This window comes from Eleutherodactylus coqui, chromosome 13 (assembly GCF_035609145.1).
Source record: "Eleutherodactylus coqui strain aEleCoq1 chromosome 13, aEleCoq1.hap1, whole genome shotgun sequence".
NCBI lineage: Eukaryota > Metazoa > Chordata > Amphibia > Anura > Eleutherodactylidae > Eleutherodactylus > Eleutherodactylus coqui.
The window spans coordinates 100,725,898-100,745,878 of NC_089849.1; the positions used below are offsets into that span (position 1 = coordinate 100,725,898).

A 19,981-nucleotide genomic window follows, 5' to 3' on the forward strand; every position below is an offset into this window, starting at 1 on the left:
TCGCCACATTTAAAAAAATTTTATTTTTTTTTTTTGGTACTTTTGGACACTTTTACAACTCGTCTGACATGGGAAAAGGGATGTGGCCTAAATGCGACTTGATGCCAAATTTTTCGCATAGTTTTTGGTAGAAACTAAGTCCACTAATAAGTGGTATAAAGTTAGAATTCAAACTAGTGAGGTGTTTGTAGTGACCCTAAAGTGCACAAATCAGAATGCAACAAAATTGGGTTACGGGTTAAAGAGAAGTTATTTAGTGAAGGGGGGTCAAGCATTTTGCAGGGCCTAAACTATACTTAATGCTTGAAACCAGGGAAGAATATTTAACCCCTGGTACAGCTAAGGGGGAAAAAAAAAACCCCTTTGATAATGATTCTATACCAGTGAGTGCTGTGTATAGTAAGAACTATTAGAAAGTATCTACTAGTTATATTTGTATCCAAGCATAGGAAACTTCCTTGAGCAGAGATGTTTGTTTGTAGTAAGAAGTCTCCACAATTGGTAATGTGTCCCTTTGGTCTATTCAGCACCCTGAACGAAGTCTGCAACCTGCTTACAACATTGGGCTCCATAGGTGGTTGGACTAGATGTCATCTGTGTGAGCGCCACAAACTACTGCAGGTGACTTGTAGTTCTGTATGTGTAGTTCATATCATTCAGCGTGATGATTGTAGGCCGCACTATGAGAAGTCTTAGAACATGTATTGGGGAGCAGATATAGGATATTAGTAATCCTGGTTTGTGCAATGTCATTATCTCAATAGTTTTACCAGTTGTGGTGTTGGAAAACATGCATTAAGTTTTATAACAGAGGCCATTTGGATCCTGGGGTTAAAGAGTCTTCCCAATTGTTCTGAATTACTAGTGAGCTGTGCTATTGTTTATTACTGTCAAACTTATCTGCTGCTAATAAACTCAGAAGTCAGTATTTTCCATTCAATAGGAGATTGTTGATCAGTCTTTTTCTCTGCGAAGTAACGCTCCCCTGTGAAAGGGTGGATGACTTTGTTTTTCACCATTGGTATTGGGGACTATGCTGACGTTCCACCAAGAATAAAAACCCAACCCGTCTGAAATGCACAAGTGTGATCGATATCCTTTTTATACTAGTCTCTTAATTGTATGAAATCTGCCAGTTATTATGGATGTTGGATGGAGTGCAGGATTTCTTTTTATCTTGATGCATTTTAATTGAATCCAGTAAGGACACCTGGCTCCCCTGTCCAGGGGGCTGTATGACCATACACTCCAATGCACCACTTGAAGTACCTATTGCAATCAATGAAGTAGGAAGGGCGTCGCTATGGTAGTAGAATCGATGCTGTAATAGGAAGAAGTCATTGTTGGCCAGATCCTGTGCGATGTACAAGCATTTGCTGAAGGCCAAAAACCAAGTCCTTGTATAATGATGGAGCGTCGATGGTTGTATTTCTAATCCCTGGTACTGCAGTGATTGCAGTGTGTAATGTCAGCCAGCGGGGGAGAGGTAAGATGAAGCACACAGTGCCGCTAATTATAACCATCTCTACTTGGTCACTAAAGAATGTCAGTCACTTCAAGTAGTAGACAATCCTTGTACAGGCACTTCAGTTGGGTTTCAATGTTACTGGTGCTCCTTGTGCCATATCAGTTGTAACCATTACGAATACGCTGTTTAATCCGGAACATTGCCACACACTTATCTCTAACACTATGCAGGCTTGCCACTCTTTGCAGAATCAAGTACAATCTCTCAATTATGCAATAAACTTTTAAGTGGCCTCACAGCCCCATTACATGCACTCTGTATATTTATTCTGTGACACACATACATTGCCTGTGTGGGATACAAAGCCATATTCTCAGTCGCTTCATAGTCCCGGATGCTTGTATATGCACTCTCTTTATAAATGCAGCCTCTAGGGTTATTTATCTGGTCTTGCACACTTGGTAGACATTCAACTCATCTTTGGCTGTTCATTTGGACATTGTCTCTACAATGCTAGTGTGTCTCTCACAGACTTGGTACATCGAGTTCCTGACCAGAGCTACAACAGTCCATACAAGATGGGCACACTCTCGGGCCAGGAGTTTCTACGGGCTGCAACCAACCTTTTCCTCAGCAAGCATCCAGGCTTTACTTGTAGCTCACGACTAGAGACCACAACCACCTTCTGCTCAGCCCTTGTGCACACTCTTGCACTGCACTCTCCTCCTGCAGCCATAACCTTGTGGGGCTAAATGTACTTTTTGATTCGTCCACCAAACACTTGTTTTGCCCAGGCTGGTAGCTGGTAAAGAACACCGAAAACATGACTTATTTCTGGCTTCAGGACCAAATCACAGAATGTCCACAAGTGTGGCTGTCATACTTCGTTAACTGCCTGCTTACTCATCAGTTGGACAGCAACCAACAGCTAATGAGTGTCAGCAACACCATCAGTTGTGGGATTCTGTAAAAGTGTATAACTATATACTGCGGTTCCCCAAAAATAAGACAGTGTCATTAATTTTTGTTCAAAAAGGTTTAACTTTTTTTATATGTATAGCTGCCTGGACACTATTTAAATTGACTTTTAATTAACTGTTAGCAGGGCTTAATTTTCAAGCATCCTCAAAAAGCCTGCAAAATCATTTTGCATTCTGGGAAATCATGCTATGTCTTATTTTTAGGGAAACAGGGTAGTATGTCTTGTGCTAAAACTTCATGTATTTGCAACAAATCAGCATTGCAGTATTGCTACTGGGCAATCTTGCTACTCCTACAGTTTCTATAGTATTTCCTTAACTAAAGCTTAGCATAACTTTCCTTTTGTGTAAACTGGTATATCATCTTTATATAGTCCAATGGTGTTGTACCTAGACTATATATCTACTTGGGAGTAACTTTTCGCATTCCCTTTATAAGCACCTAGCTATCAAAGACTAAGCGGGGAAAGGTGTGAGGAGAAATATAGCTGGGGGAGACCGAGGGAGATGAAACAGGATGCTTGTACTGAGCATGACTATGGCCTGACTCACACCTTAGTCCATGTCTCATCTCCTGACTGAGATGAGACAAAGCTAAGATCATCATTGTCACATCTCCCCGGAACACTTCCAGGAAAATAATCATAGTCAACAACATTAAGTTCATGAAACCAGTTACGCTATAAACAGTAAATCATATAAAGGTAATTGTCACACAATGGAGGCAGGCACAATACACATCTCAAAGCAAGAGTCCAGTCACCAATTGATGTTCATGTCAATAAGAGATCACAGCTCACCTCAGGCTCTGGAGCGCTGCAAACTAAAGAGAAAAAAAAAAAAAGAGGCTCTCGGATGTGCAAGCAGACTCATCAGACTGCATGTACCCACTGCCAGCTAGGGCATACATGAACTAGTAGAAATCCAGAAAACCTTCACACAACGTGTGTGCCACACCTCATTAGCAATATGCACACGTTCTGGGACAATAGTTTTATAATCAAGAAGTAGTTGGCTCTCGATTCAGGAACACTTCTGCGCTTGGTCAGGCACTTTAACCAAGTATCCTTTGGCTCTGAGAATGGGTGACATTCCAGATACGTAATCACTTATTGACTTGAAGCTCAATTAGTTGACCCTTGTTTTGAGAGTTGTACCTGCTTCTTGCCCATTACTGTTTTGTGTGACAATTAACATGGTTTACTGTTTATCGTAATTGAACTTAATTAAGACTGTTCTGCCAAAAGCAGACTATTCAGAGGTAGGGCTGTCCAAACAGTGTTTTAAGGAGGTGAGCGCTGAAGCCCAAGATGCCATTTGACAGGAACTGAAGAGGCTACAGTAGACCTTGTGGAAGGAGCATGAATTCCTTCACCCACAGAAATGTCTCCTGAAGAAAAGCATAAGGAAAGTACTGATTTCTGCCATCTGGCTAGGGAGGCTTTTCTGGCCTCAAAGTAACTGGACAAATAATTTCTCAGATATTCTAAAGTCCTTAGTTCTATGTAAATAAATAACTGCACACCTGACATCCAGAAAACATGGTAACTGAGCTTCAACCTCAGATTTGAGAACTGTAAAAGAAGGTAAATAAATCTCCAGATTTAAAGAAGCATCAAAGAACCTTTGGTAAAAAAAAAATAAAATGGATAGTCAGGTAAAATATTCAGGTAGGGCTTATTCAGACGCCCATATATTGGCTGGGTATTCACGCCGGCCGATATATGGCGTCCCTCACTGCAGGGGGAGGAGGCTGGAAGCAGTGCGCTGAGCTCCAGCCCCCTTTCCACCCCTCTGCACTATTTGCAATGAGAAGGGGCAGGGAAGAGCTAAGTTCCGTGACTTAGCTCCGCCCCTGTCCAGCCTCTTCTCGTTGCAAATAGTGCCGGGGGGCGGGAGCTCAGTGCACTGCTCCCGGCTCTCCCAGCCTCCTCCCCCTGCAGAGAAGGACGCCGTATATCGACCGGCGTGAATACCCGGTCGATATAGTCATCTGAATATGCCCTAAGGCTTACAATTCTCCAGGTCTTTTGCCAGAGACAACCTCTATGCACAGAAGCACCTTCCAAGAAAGAAATTTAAGGCTGACAACCTCCAGAGGTTCAAATGGCTCAGAAGTCCAGGTGTCTTAATCACAGTGAGATCTCAAACAGGGCAAGTAGATCTCCTTAAAGAAGTGTTTCACAAGTTGATTGTTTGAAAACTTGTATTCTAAATGGGCATTAATTACTGAAAAGTGAACACATAAGTAGAATACCTTAAGTCCATACTGAAAAACTTGAAGAAAACCCAAAATGCATGAGGTTCATACAGGAGTAGGAGATAGATCTCTGCCCAAGTTGGAGAATATGCTCCAACCTCTTATAGATAGCACAAGTGGCATCTCCGCAAGATGACAGCAATGTATTAATGACACCCTGAGAAAGTTCATAATTAGCCAAGTTCAACCTCTCCATATCCAAGCTCTGAGATGCAGCTTCCTCAGATCTGGATGCTTGAACTTCCCCTGAAGAATCAGATTATCTCTGAGAGGCAACACACAGTAAATTCCATTCGAACGTTCTAACAAGGCTTGAAACCAGACCTTCCTGAGCCAGAAGGAGATTATGCCCAGGATCTTGTCCTGTCTGATCTTTTGGCGGCAGCTGTAGATCACTGGCAAAGGGGGAAGCTGGTACAGGAGCCTCTTCCAGGAGAGGGAAAATATGTACAGAGCTGCAGAACTCGCTACCCTGCTTAAAGCACATTAGCACGCCAACTTCCTGTTGGTCGCTGTCACCATTAGGTCCAATTCTGGCAACCACACTTCTCCACTAATAACTGAAAATAACAAGCTTGAGCTTCCAGTCGCTGGCCTTCAAGTTCTTCCTGCTGAGAAGATCTGACAAACACAAGCTGCCTCTGAAGTACTAGCAATATGGCACTCTGCCCAGGTCATTTTTTTTTGCACATTTTGCCTCTTGAAGATGGCACCACGTCCCACTGTTTGTTGATGTAGTAAACTGTCACCAGGTGGTCAGATTGAGAGAGGTGCCCATGTCGGGATACAATTTGTCCCGGAAACAGAATTGCTCTCTGAGAGCGCCGGGCTCTAAACCTTCCTTGTCCAGCAACTCTTCAAACAGGCTAACAATTTTTGGCCGACCTACAGGATTAATGTGGGGGCTCTCTAACAAATTCTAGAAGGTATCGCTTCTGAATCATGTTCAGTACCCAGGCATCTGTAGAAGTCTGCCAGATGTGGAAAAAACACCTTAGTCTTGTACCCATGGAAAGAATAGCAGCGCCCTGGCATCAGAAATCAGACTTTATAATAGATGATATTGGCTTTTCTTCCGCCTTTCACCTTTCTGGCTTTTTTCTCCCCATTTCATCATGCCTATCATACGGATAAAAAAGTATTTTCGCACAGGAGGGTAATTTATCTTGAAACAAAACGAAAAAACTTTATTACGGTGTTAGCCAGTAGAGCAAAATGTTATTGTTCTTAGTAAGAGAAACCACGTAATCTTGTAGATATGATACCTTTTAATGGTTAACAAAAATACATGATGTTATAGCAAGCTTTCCAACCTACTCATGGCCTTTTCTTGAATGACCCTAGAAAAAATGCTTGATAAAGACCCCAAGTGGGTCGAAACGTAGCAGTTATATGGAGGAATAAATCACTATTTTGCAAATACGCCTGGGATGCTGCCGCTCTATTGCTGTGACATTGAAATATATTGCTTGGGGTTCTGACGGCTCGGACCCCCTTATTTGGCGTGCATTCCATAGACTTGGTAGTCTTCTTTTGCTGTCAGGCTTAAATATCCAGAAGTGTGCTGTAAGTTAGTAGAAGTGGATTCCTAGAAAAAAAGTGACCCGTATTCTTCATTTAAGGATTCCAAAATGATTGTCAACTACTCACTAAACAGATGGCCAGGCTGAAAGGGCAAAGAACAAAGATTGTTTTTGACAACATATTCCAGGGTTTTGTGCCAGATAGCATGTCTAGCAGCAATTCATAATGCCATCTGCTTGAGGAATAAATGTGTCACATCACATTAAAAAAAAATAAAAAATGCTGTCTTCATATCAGGGATCATCTGCAATATTTGTTCACGGGGGTTGCCTGACTCCAATTTATCAGTTAGGAACCTTTCACACATCCTCAGGGCACAGAATAGATGCGGATCTTGTCAACTAGCACCGATTGTTAGGGCTGGGCTGGCCAGGGCAGATGGACAGGGATTCCCTACGCTGACCCTCTCCTGTGTACCAACCTACATGCCCCCCTGGGCTAAACCCCAGGGCAACGGTCCCTGCGCTGCACTAGTGTCAGGGACCCCAAGAAGGAGGGACAGGGAACAAACAGGTGGGAACCATGTGACGACGACAGGGGAGACACAAACCAGAGACAAGTCAGGAAGCATGCCTTGTCAAAACCAAAAGGTCATGAGCGAGGTACGGGACACAAACCAGAGAATAGTCAGGAAGCAAGCCGGGTCAAAACCAAAAGGTCTCGAGTGAGGTACAGGAGGATAAGGCAAAGGCAAGGTCCAAGAAACAAGCTGAGGTCTAAGCATAAAAGTCAGGACAAAGAATGCGGGTGTAGTCAGGACTCAGTCAAAACAAAACATTGGCACAGAGGTCTGGGCCAGCAAGGCTTATATGCAGACCCACCCCTACCAGGGGGGCAGGGATAATTCACCTGATGCCTGGCGGGAGTCATAAAAGCACTCACCCGAGCACCGCGCAGCGAACAGACGTGCCCGTGTAGGACGCGAGACAGGCCACTGTGACCAACCACGAGCGCGGGGGAGCCCTGGACAGCGCCGCCAGCTCTGGAGAGACATAGCTCTTGAGCGATTTGTGGAACACCCTGTAGATTTTCCACGTGTCTGGTAGTGCCAGCTCGTATGCCACAGGACTAATCACTTTAGTGATAGGGAAAGGACCCACAGATCGGGGGGCCAACTTCAACGAAGGAACGTTTAGCTTCAGGTTCTTAGACAACAGGTACACCAACTGGCCCACCGACAAAGGATCTGAGATAGTATGAGTACCTCTACTCTTCCTCAGCACCGCATCCCTGAACTGCTCCAAATTGCCCTGCACCTTCTCCCACACCTCCCGTAGGTCCTGGACCTGGCGTGAGCAGACGGATTGTTAGAGGAGGAGGGGAAGGACACAGAGAACCTGGGATTAAATCACAAATTACAGAAAAACGGGAACACACCAGACACCGAGTGTGTATAATTATTGATAGCAAATTCAGCAAACGCTAGATAATTGACCCAGAGTCTCTGACAATCACTCACATACATTCTGAGGTAGTGAGCCAGTTTCTGGTTCATACATTCCATCTGCCCATTGGACTCCAGGTAGAAGGAAGGGGAAAACGACAATCCGATACCGCTATTTTTACAAAACGCCCTCAAACCGGGCAACAAATTGGACTCCCCGGTCGGAGACAATATCCTTAGGGACCCCATGCAGACGCACAATCTCCTTGATAAATATGGTGGCTAACTTGGGTGCGAACGGAAGCTTCTTAAGAGCAGTTAAAGGCGCCATTTTGAAAAATCTGTTAACGACCACCCAGATGACCGAGCACCCCTGGGACTCATCGACAGATGGGTCCATGGCCTCTCCGGAACGGGAAGAGGACAAAGCAGACCTTCAGGACGTCTCCGTACACTCTTCCCTTGGGCACAAATAGTGCAGGACTTGACAAATTCCCTGATGTCCCGAGACATTTGTGGCCACCAATAAAAACAGCCGAATAGCTTCAGGGTGCCGCAGACCCCAGGATGCCCAGCTAAAACCGACAAATAAACTTTCTCCAATATGAAGAGCCGCAAGGCACGGAGGACAAATAACCTTCCCTCGGGAAGGCCTTGAGGAACTGACTGCTGAGCCGACCGGAGTAGAGCACGTGTCAGACGTAAGAGCGGCGACAACCCTGCCCGGACCCAGAATACTCTGGCTGAGGCTCCTCAACTTTGGGGGCCCCGAAGCTGCGCGACGACGTATCAGCCTTGACATTCTTGGACCCAGGCACATGTGAGACTAGAAAATTGAAATGCGGAAAAAAAAATGCCCACCTTCCCTGACGAACGTTCAGGCACTTGGCGGACTCCAGATAACCAGATTCTTATGGTCCGTGAGGACCGTACTAGTGCGACGAGCCCCCTCTAAGAAATGTCTCCACTCATCAAATGCCCATTTTATGGCCAATAATTTCCTGTTGCCAATATCGTAGTTGCGTTCTGCCTGATTTAACTTTCTGGAAAAGAACGCACAGGGTGGAAGACCAGGTCGGCCGGGAGATTCCTGCGAGAGGACTGCCCCCACATCATGCTCGGAGGCAACCATCTCGATGATGAACTGGCGATCTAGCTGCGGCTGAGCCAACACCAGTGCTGTGGAGAAAGCCTCCTTGAGAAGTGCGAAGGCCTTCACTGCCTACTGCGACCAGGAATTAACCCTAGCCCCCTTCTTGGTCGAATCAGTCAAGGGTTTGGCCACCACTGAAAAGTTCTTAATGAATCTCGATAGAAGCTTGCGAACCCCAAAAAGCGTTTTTAACACCTTTAAGTTGAAGGGTTGCACCCAATTGGCGATGGCCTAGACGTTGTCCGAGTCCATCCGCATGACCGATGGAGAAATGACATACCCCAAAAAAAGCAATCTCCTGTACACCAAAAAAGCATTTCTCCAACTTGGCATACAATTTATCGGCTCGAAAGCGGGTTAGCACTGTCCGTACATGCTGAACATGGCTGTCCCAATCAGGAGAGAATGTCATCCAAATAAACAACCATGAATTTGCCCAGGATTTCATGGAAAATGGTATTCATACAAGCCTTACATAACCCGAATGGCATAACTAGACACTCAAAATGCCCCAACGGATTATTAAACGCTGTCTTCCATTCATTACCCTCTCTGATACGGATGAGATAAGATCCCCGGAGGTCCAGCTTGGAGAACCAACGGGCCCCCACAACCTGGTTGAGGAGGTCAGGAATCAGGGGTAACGAGTACTGTTTTTTTAAGGTTATCCTATTCAAGGCTCTATAATCAACACAGGGCTGGAGGCTACCACCCTTCTCCACAAAAAATAACCCTGCCCCTGCAGGTGATTTAGAAGGACATATGTCCCTTGGCGAGACGCTCAGCAATATACTCCTTCATAGCCTCGCGTTCAGGGACAGTAACGTTATATATTCCCCCCTTAGGGAGCTTGCTCCCGGGAATAAGATCGATCTTGCAATCCCATTCCCGGTGCGGAGGTAATGTCTCAAAAAGTTGTTTGGAGAACACGTCAGATAAATCCTCTACATATGGAGGTAATCCCTTTACCTTACACTCTGTGGAATGCATCTGGACGGAGACTAAATGCTCACCACAATCTTGCCCCCACTGTACTAGTTCAGAAGTGGACCAATCAAACTGGGGATTGTGCTGCCGGAGCCAGGGTAACCCAAGGACTAAATCAACGGAAAGGTTTTCCATCACCAGGAACGAACACACTTCAGAATGTAGCACCCCTACAGAAAAAACTAGTTCAGGAGGCTTCTTCCTGACTAACCCAGCTGCTAATGGGGTGGAATCGATACCCGAGACCCGGATGGGAGGATTCACTGGTACAAGACATGCAGACATAGATTTGACAAACTCAAAGTTAACAAAATTCGCTGCGGCCCCTGAGTCAATGAAGGCCCAAACATTTAGAATCTGAGAATTATACGAAATAGAGAATGGCACTAACAATTTAGAACATTCCAGAAGTACCTGATCTCCTAGGCGATCCTTCCGGACCTCACCTAGGAGCGGACGTTTTTCCAACAGCCGTTTCTTGGGGCAGCTGGCAACCCAATGACCTGGAGCTCCGCAATAGAGGCATAATCGGTTCCTGAGCCGGAATTCTTGCGCTCCTTCGTGGACAAGGAGCCCACTTCCATTGCCTTGACTCCGTTGGTAGCTGAGGTCAGGGGCAGATTCTTGGACCGGATCCCGGTCGGTTCGGACTGAGTCTTGCGTCTTGCCCTAAGACGACGGTCGGCTTTTACCGCGATAGTCATATCCTGTTCTAAGGTCTTGGGCTCTGGATGCGACAATAACAGATCTTTAACAGACTCAGACTAGTGCTCACCCTCATTACCTGAGCGGATGGCTGCTAGGTATGCGGAGCTACAGCACAGAGACCATCAACAAATTAAATCTTGCCACCTGAGCATGCTCACAGCAACCTTATAAGGATAATTATCAGACTCCATCTTGAAAACTGCAGAGGGGAACACTGCTAGGACCTAAGAAATTGATTGCTGCCACCCAGGCTTCAGGAATATCGTTAAACAGCCCCAGTGAGTAGAGCCAAGAGTAAGATGCTCTATCCATCGCTTTATTCATAGACCTCCGCTATTGTAACACTAGCATAAACCAGCTGGACACCCCAGCCGTGATGGAGCTCTCCTATTAGCACAATAACATTAAATAATTGCAGCTCACCTGCCAGAAAAGGGTTGGTAGATCCTCCTCTAGCACCAAGTGTATGATGAATGGGGAGGTTCATACAGCTGAAGGGAGTGCGATGAACTTTTTACTCTTAACTTGCCGCTTTTTAGTAGGTTTTAGCCAGGGACGGCTTGGAACATAAAAAAGAACCCCACGCTTCTCTGCACTTAGGATAGTGTGAACATTAAGGTCTAGTGAAGGGTATGACTTTGTTGACCAAAACGGTCAACTGAGAGCTGGATTCAAAATCGCCCAGAAAATAAAGTTGTGTGACTTTAAGCACAATAATTTAAATATTTGAAGCTTATATGCGTGTTGCACTTTATTTCTGATGGTTATACTAAATGGGAAGCCACTGGGTAAAAATGGGCCTGGAAAAGGGATGCTAGGTAACTAAGCTCAACTGAAGCAGCCAGTGTCAAGCAGCAACTGCTAAAGCAAATAGTGATCATGGGAGGCATCAAAAGAGGTCTAGGGGCGCATGACAAGAACATTGTTCTTCCTCTTTATAAGTCGCTGGTCAGATCACACATGGAATACTGTGAACAGTTTTGGGCATCGGTACTCAAAATGACATATTAGAGCTTGAGCGCGTACAAAAGCGGGCAACTAAAGTAATAAATGGAATGGGTGGACTACAATAGCCAGAGAGGTTATCAATATTGGCCTTATTTAGTTTTGAAGAAAAAAAAGACTACTGAAGAGCAACCTAATAACTATTAGGAAACTATATTACTAGTGTTTCTGGTGGCCACACAGCTCCGCTACACGCACGTGTCACACTCACACACACAGCTTCGCTACACGCACGTGTCACACACACAGCTCCGCTACACGCACGTGTCACACACAGCTCCGCTACACGCACGTGTCACACACGCACAGCTCCGCTACACGCACGTGTCACACACACAGCTCCGCTACACGCACGTGTCACACACAGACACAGCTCCGCTACACGCACGTGTCACACACACACACAGCTCCGCTACACGCACGTGTCACACACACACACAGCTCCGCTACACGCACGTGTCACACACAGCTCCGCTACACGCACGTGTCACACACAGCTCCGCTACACGCACGTGTCACACACAGCTCCGCTACACGCACGTGTCACACACAGCTCTGCTACACGCACGTGTCACACACAAACACACACACAGCTCCGCTACAGACACGTCACACACACAGCTCCGCTACAGACACGTCACACACACACACAGCTCCGCTACAGACACGTCACACACACAGCTCCGCTACACGCACGTCACACACACACAGCTCCGCTACAGACACGTCACACACACAGCTCCGCTACACGCACGTCACACACACAGCTCCGCTACAGACACGTCACACACAGCTCCGCTACACGCACGTCACACACACAGCTCCGCTACACGCACGTCACACACACAGCTCCGCTACACGCACGTCACACACACACACAGCTCCGCTACACGCACGTCACACACACACAGCTCCGCTACACGCACGTTACACACACACGCACGTCACACACACAAACACACAGCTCCGCTACACGCACGTGTCACACTCACACACACAGCTTCGCTACACGCACGTGTCACACACACAGCTCCGCTACACGCACGTGTCACACACAGCTCCGCTACACGCACGTGTCACACACGCACAGCTCCGCTACACGCACGTGTCACACACACAGCTCCGCTACACGCACGTGTCACACACAGACACAGCTCCGCTACACGCACGTGTCACACACACACACAGCTCCGCTACACGCACGTGTCACACACACACACAGCTCCGCTACACGCACGTGTCACACACACACACAGCTCCGCTACACGCACGTGTCACACACAGCTCCGCTACACGCACGTGTCACACACAGCTCCGCTACACGCACGTGTCACACACAGCTCTGCTACACGCACGTGTCACACACAGCTCCGCTACACGCACGTGTCACACACAAACACACACACAGCTCCGCTACAGACACGTCACACACACAGCTCCGCTACAGACACGTCACACACACACACAGCTCCGCTACAGACACGTCACACACACAGCTCCGCTACACGCACGTCACACACACACAGCTCCGCTACAGACACGTCACACACACAGCTCCGCTACACGCACGTCACACACACAGCTCCGCTACAGACACGTCACACACACAGCTCCGCTACACGCACGTCACACACACAGCTCCGCTACACGCACGTCACACACACAGCTCCGCTACACGCACGTCACACACACAGCTCCGCTACACGCACGTCACACACACAGCTCCGCTACGAGCACGTCACACACACAGCTCCGCTACGAGCACGTCACACACACACGCACGTCACACACACACACACAGCTCCGCTACACGCACGTCACACACACAGCTCCGCTACGAGCACGTCACACACACGCACGTCACACACACACAGCTCCGCTACACGCACGTCACACACACAGCTCCGCTACACGCACGTCACACACACACACAGCTCCGCTACACGCACGTCACACACACACAGCTCCGCTACACGCACGTTACACACACACGCACGTCACACACACAAACACACAGCTCCGCTACACGCACGTCACACACACGCACGTCACACACACAAACACACAGCTCCGCTACACGCACGTCACACACAGCTCCGCTACACGCGCACACACAGCTCCGCTACACGCGCACACACAGCTCCGCTACACGCGCACACACAGCTCCGCTACACGCACACACACAGCTCCGCTACACGCACACACACAGCTCCGCTACACGCACACACACAGCTCCGCTACACGCACGTGTCACACACACACAGCTCCGCTACACGCACGTGTCACACACACAGCTCCGCTACAGACACGTGTCACACACACACAGCTCCGCTACAGACACGTGTCACACACACACACAGCTCCGCTACACGCACGTCTCACACACACACAGCTCCGCTACACGCACGTCTCACACACACACAGCTCCGCTACACGCACGTCTCACACACACACAGCTCCGCTACACGCACGTCACACACACACACAGCTCCGCTACACGCACGTCACACACACAGCTCCGCTACACGCACGTCACACACACACAGCTCCGCTACACGCACGTCACACACACACAGCTCCGCTACACGCACGTCACACACACACACAGCTCCGCTACACGCACGTCACACACACACACACAGCTCCGCTACACGCACGTCACACACACAGCTCCGCTACACGCACGTCACACACACACAGCTCCGCTACACGCACGTCACACACACACAGCTCCGCTACACGCACGTCACACACACACACACACAGCTCCGCTACACGCACGTCACACACACACACACACACAGCTCCGCTACACGCACGTGTCACACACACACACGTGTCACACACACACACAGCTCCGCTACACGCACGTGTCACACACACACACAGCTCCGCTACACGCACGTGTCACACACACACACAGCTCCGCTACACGCACGTGTCACACACACACACAGCTCCGCTACACGCACGTGTCACACACACACACAGCTCCGCTACACGCACGTGTCACACACACACACAGCTCCGCTACACGCACGTCACACACACACAGCGCTCCGCTACACGCACGTCACACACACACAGCGCTCCGCTACACGCACGTCACACACACACAGCGCTCCGCTACACGCACGTCACACACACACAGCGCTCCGCTACACGCACGTCACACACACACAGCGCTCCGCTACACGCACATCACACAGCTCCGCTACACGCACGTCACACAGCTCCGCTACACGCACGTCACACAGCTCCGCTACACGCACGTCACAGCTCCGCTACACGCACGTCACACACACAGCTCCGCTACACGCACGTCACACACACAGCTCCGCTACACGCACGTCACACACACAGCTCCGCTACACGCACGTCACACACACAGCTCCGCTACACGCACGTCACACACACAGCGCTCCGCTACACGCACGTCACACACACAGCGCTCCGCTACACGCACGTCACACACACAGCGCTCCGCTACACGCACGTCACACACACAGCGCTCCGCTACACGCACGTCACACACACAGCGCTCCGCTACACGCACGTCACACACACAGCGCTCCGCTACACGCACGTCACACACACAGCGCTCCGCTACACGCACGTCACACACACAGCGCTCCGCTACACGCACGTCACACACACAGCGCTCCGCTACACGCACGTCACACACACAGCGCTCCGCTACACGCACGTCACACACACAGCGCTCCGCTACACGCACGTCACACACACAGCGCTCCGCTACACGCACGTCACACACACACAGCTCCGCTACACGCACGTCACACACACACAGCTCCGCTACACGCACGTCACACACGCGCACACACACACGTCGCGCGCGCGCGCACACACACACACACACACACACACACACACACACACACACAGCTCCGCTACACGCACGTCACACACAGCTCCGCTACGTAGATTTTGCATATGAGCAGCATGTGTTGTAAGAACTTCAGCTGGTGGCTGAGGCGACATTGTGGCTTGTTGCTGTGTGACGTAAGCTGCATTAGCTGCACTGCAGTGTCGAACCCTCTGGTGACATGTTTGCACGACAACGACGGTTAGTTACAACACTAGACAACGGTTGACGATTAGATGAAGGCTGGACTGGTCCTGGTAGCATTAGCACTTGCGATGGCACGATATCACGTTCAGGAGATGTGAAGATAGCTGGGAAGGACTATGCTGCAGTGTTGTTGGTCAGTATGCATTGCCAGCTATGTATGTGTGAAGGACCAGTGATGACGTCACTGTCATGTGATCAGAGTGTCTAGTACAAAGATCCAGAGTCCCCTGAACCCCCGGATGGCCTGTGAGAACAGATGAATAAGACTCTTCAATGACTCTGAGACGGAAGGTCTCTGCCACAAACCATCTGCTCAGCAGCACCCCCGAGGGAGCATCCTGCTGACAATTTTGTAGATGGGGAACGAGATCAGATTCTACAGCTGCTGCCACCACCACCCCAGGTGCCAGGATATTCTCGGGAGCCACTGTCTCACTTTCCTGCGAACCGAAACTCAGTGAGAGAGCGTCAGCCTTCATGTTCTTCTCCCCTGGAAAATATGTAACAACGAGGTTAAACCTGGTGAAAAACAACGCCCACCTGGCTTGACGAGCTGAGTCTCTTAGGATTGGCGAGATATACCAAGTTTTTATGACCAGTATACACGGTAATGGGATTCCTTGCCCCCTCAAGATGGTGACGCCACTCTTCTAGAGACCACTTAATCGCTAATAACTTACAATTACCCACGCCGTAGTTACGTTCTGCTGAACTGAACTTCCGCGAGAAGAATGCACATGGACTATACCCTGATCTCACGCTGACTTCCTGAGATAATACAGCCCCCACCCCCACCTCAGACGCATCGACCTCAATGAAGAACGGTCGCTGCGCGTCAGGCTGTACTAGCACCGGGGCAGCAGTAAATGCCCTTTTGAGACGACTAAAAGCCTCTAGGGCCTCTGGCGACCATCTTACCAAGTCGGCACCCTTCTTGGCGAGATCGGTCAGGGGTTGAGCAATAACAATTCTTAATGAATTTACGGTAAAAATTTGCGAAACCTAAAAACAGCTGGAAAGCTTTCAGGTTGTCTGGTCTGACCCATTGGGGGATTGCCGCCACTTTATCAGACTCCATTTGAATCTCCGTGGGTGAAATCACATAACCAAGGAAAGACACTTGTTTAGTACCAAAAATGCATTTCTCTAACTTGACAAAAAGTTGGTACTTACGCAAACGGGTCAGAACCAGCCTCACGTGCTGCACATGTGAATCCCGGTCTGGGGAGTACACCAGAATGTCATCGAGATATATGACCAAAAATACCCCCAGGAAGTTGTGGAAGACCACGTTCATAAATCCCTGGAACACCGCAGGGGCATTACAAAGTCCGAAGGGCATGAGTAGACCTTCAAAATGTCAGAACGAGGTGCTGAATGTGGTCTTCCACTCATCTCCCTTTCGGATGCAAATTAAATTGTAAGCCCCCCCTTAAGTCCAATTTGGAAATCCAGTGGGCCCCTACCACCTGATTCAATAAATCAGGAATCAGGGGCAAAGAGCACTGGTTCTTTACTGTCATTTTATTCAGAGCCCGATAATCCACACAAGGCCTCAATGTCCCATCCTTCCTCTCTACAAAGAAGAGACCTGCCCCGGCAGGGGACCTGGATGGCCTGATAAGTTCTATATCTCAGAGTCTCTGGCAAACATAAGGGCTTCGTGCTCACGCCCAGACAAATTGAAAATGGCTCCCTTAGGGATGCGACTGTCGGGGATCAAATCAATACCACAGTCTCACTCCCTATGCGGAGACAAAGTCTCAGACAGGTTCTTGGAACATACGTCATAAAAAAAAGTCAGACAAATACTCAGGAATAAGAATGGTATCTGCTGAACACATGGATATAGTAGCTAAGTGACTATGACAGGACAACCCCCAATGTGTCAATTCCCGAGTGGACCAATCAAATCAGGGATTGTGCAGTGCCAACCAGGGCATACCGAGCACTAAATCAACAGCCATTACCAAGAACGACAGATTCTCAGAATGGAGAACACCCACAGTGAACTGTAATATGGGAGTCCTCTATTGTACAACACCTGCAGACAGAGGGGTAGAATCAATACTAGTGAAGCGTATGGGAATCTTTAACGCCAAGAATTCAGTCATCAGAGGTCTGACAAAACTTAATCAAATTGGCGGCCACACCCAAATTAATAAAAGCTTGACCGGACCGAGTGAAATTCCAGAAGCCAACCTGACAAGGCACCAACAACTTCGGGAGTACCTATGATCCTAGGCGATCCTCCCAAAAATCACCTAGGATCTGAAGTTTTCCGCCAGTTCGGACTGATGTTGTAGACGCTTCTGAGGACAGATCGCTACACGATGTCCGGCTTTCCCACAATAGAGGCAGAGACGATGAGTCATCCGGAACTGGCGCTGTTCCTCGGGACTTAGCTGGTCCAGTTCCATAGGCTTGGCCCCAGAAGTTGGCATGGGAGAAGTGGGAGTGGGTCTGCTAGATTCCCCAGCCTTACTGGCCTGAAGCTCCTCTTTTCTAGATCTCAGCCTCCTGTCAGCTTTGACCGCCAATTGCATCGCATCATTGAGTGTCACTGGAGCCGGATGAGAAATGAGTAGATCCTTGACAGCATCAGAGAGATCCAACAAGAACACATCTTTGAGGGCACTATTGTTCCAAGAGGTGTCACCTGCATACTGTCTAAATTTAGAGCAATAGTCCTCTACTCACTGCTGCCCCTGATGTAGAGACATGAGATGAGATACCGCCAACCATGCACAGTCCGGCTCATCAAAAGTACCTCCAAGTTCCTGAAAAAACAAAGTCAACTGACTGCAGGAAAGCCGAACTCTCGGGCGAGGAGTAGGCCCATGTCTGGGGGGGACCCCGAAGTAGGGACATAAGCAATCCAACTTTCAGGGATTCTGAGCCGGATGAGCGGGGCCGCATCCGGAAATATAGTCTACATGCCTGCTGAAAAACGAAAAAAACTTGCTCCTCTCCCCTGAAAATACCTCAGGAAGAGGACACTTGGGCTCGGGAATAGAAGAGGCGATAGAAACATGCACTAACTTCCGCTGCTCCTGGGCCACCATACGACAAGACGCGTCTTGGATGGCGACCACTAAATCCTGCAACTGACTTGCGAGGGTACTCATGGCTTCTATTGGACAGCAATTTTAAGGGCCAGTTATTATGTTACGGTATACTACCTGTGATACACCAGCCCGAGTGCCCTAGATCTCACTCACAACCCCTCTCTCTGCCTGCTTGCCTCCACTCCTGGCTAACCCCAGGCGGGCAACTGGGCGGCGGTCCCTACTCTAACTAGGGACCGAAAAAGGCACGCTGGCTTACCTGGATGGAAAGGGTAGAATACCAACAGAAAAAAGGCAGATGTACATAACAAAACACGAACAATACTAAGCAGAACTGAGGCAGATGGGAAAAACCTGGCGGATAATAGCAAGGTATAGCAGACAAGCTGACAGAAGCAGGAGACCAACAGAGGGCAGACTAGCTAGCACACTGAGGGAAACCAATAACTGGCAGTGATTGTAAGTCTCTGCCTGACCTTTAAACAAAAGCCTCCGCCCAGAGGTGGAGAGAGGGAGACAGCCAACTCCCAACAGAAAAATAATAAAAGGGAGCTCGTGCACAGCGGCTGCACTCACAGGTGCGCGCGCACCACCAGCACCACGCCGGCCAGGCACCCGTGCCCCCGGCAGCCGAACAACAAGTCGGGGACAAGCCCCGACCACGGGACCCCGTAATCCGCTGCCCCGGGAGAACCAGCAACCGCCACACGGTAACCGATTACTTCCAAAGGGTCGGTGATCCGGGGATTATTCTGGGAAGCGAATTTCTTTTCCCCTTAAATGAGGAAAATTAGCTTCTACTTCATTGGGGGTATTTTGTGCCTTCCTCTTGCTCAATGTTGGCAGGGAGTGGAATAGGCTAAACTGGATGGACATGTGCTTCTTTTCGGCCTAACATGCTATGCTACATATCCTCCCATGCACTCTTAAGGCGCTTCATATCTGTCCATACACACAGGTACGGCTGGGGACTGCCTCAAGCAGCTTTGGGTATACTTTCCGAGTTAGTATAAAAGATTTCTGGAGCATTGTGCAGAACAAGCAATTTTACCTTTTGTGTTATGTCTATTAGATTGTAAGCTCTTGTGAGCAGGTCCCTCACTTCTATTTATTACCTTGTTATTGTATTGAACATTGTATTTTCTTTGTACATGTAACCAGTGAATTGTAAAGTGCTGTGGCACAGGGTTAGACTATGAAATTACCCTAGGAATACTCCAGGTTATAGAAAACCTATTCTAATGGCCAAAGGCAAAAAATCCCCCTAGGTGATAGCCCCTAAAATATCATC

The 19,981-nt window shown here is 48.7% G+C and overlaps 1 long non-coding RNA gene across 1 annotated transcript; it reads left to right on the forward strand.

The window, feature by feature from the left end:
- Nucleotides 1–1,781, forward strand: LOC136587826 (uncharacterized). Its single transcript, XR_010787503.1, has 2 exons — nucleotides 1–621; nucleotides 944–1,781. It is a non-coding gene; the product is annotated as an uncharacterized lncRNA (long non-coding RNA).
- The last annotated feature ends 18,200 nt before the right edge of the window (nucleotides 1,782–19,981 follow it).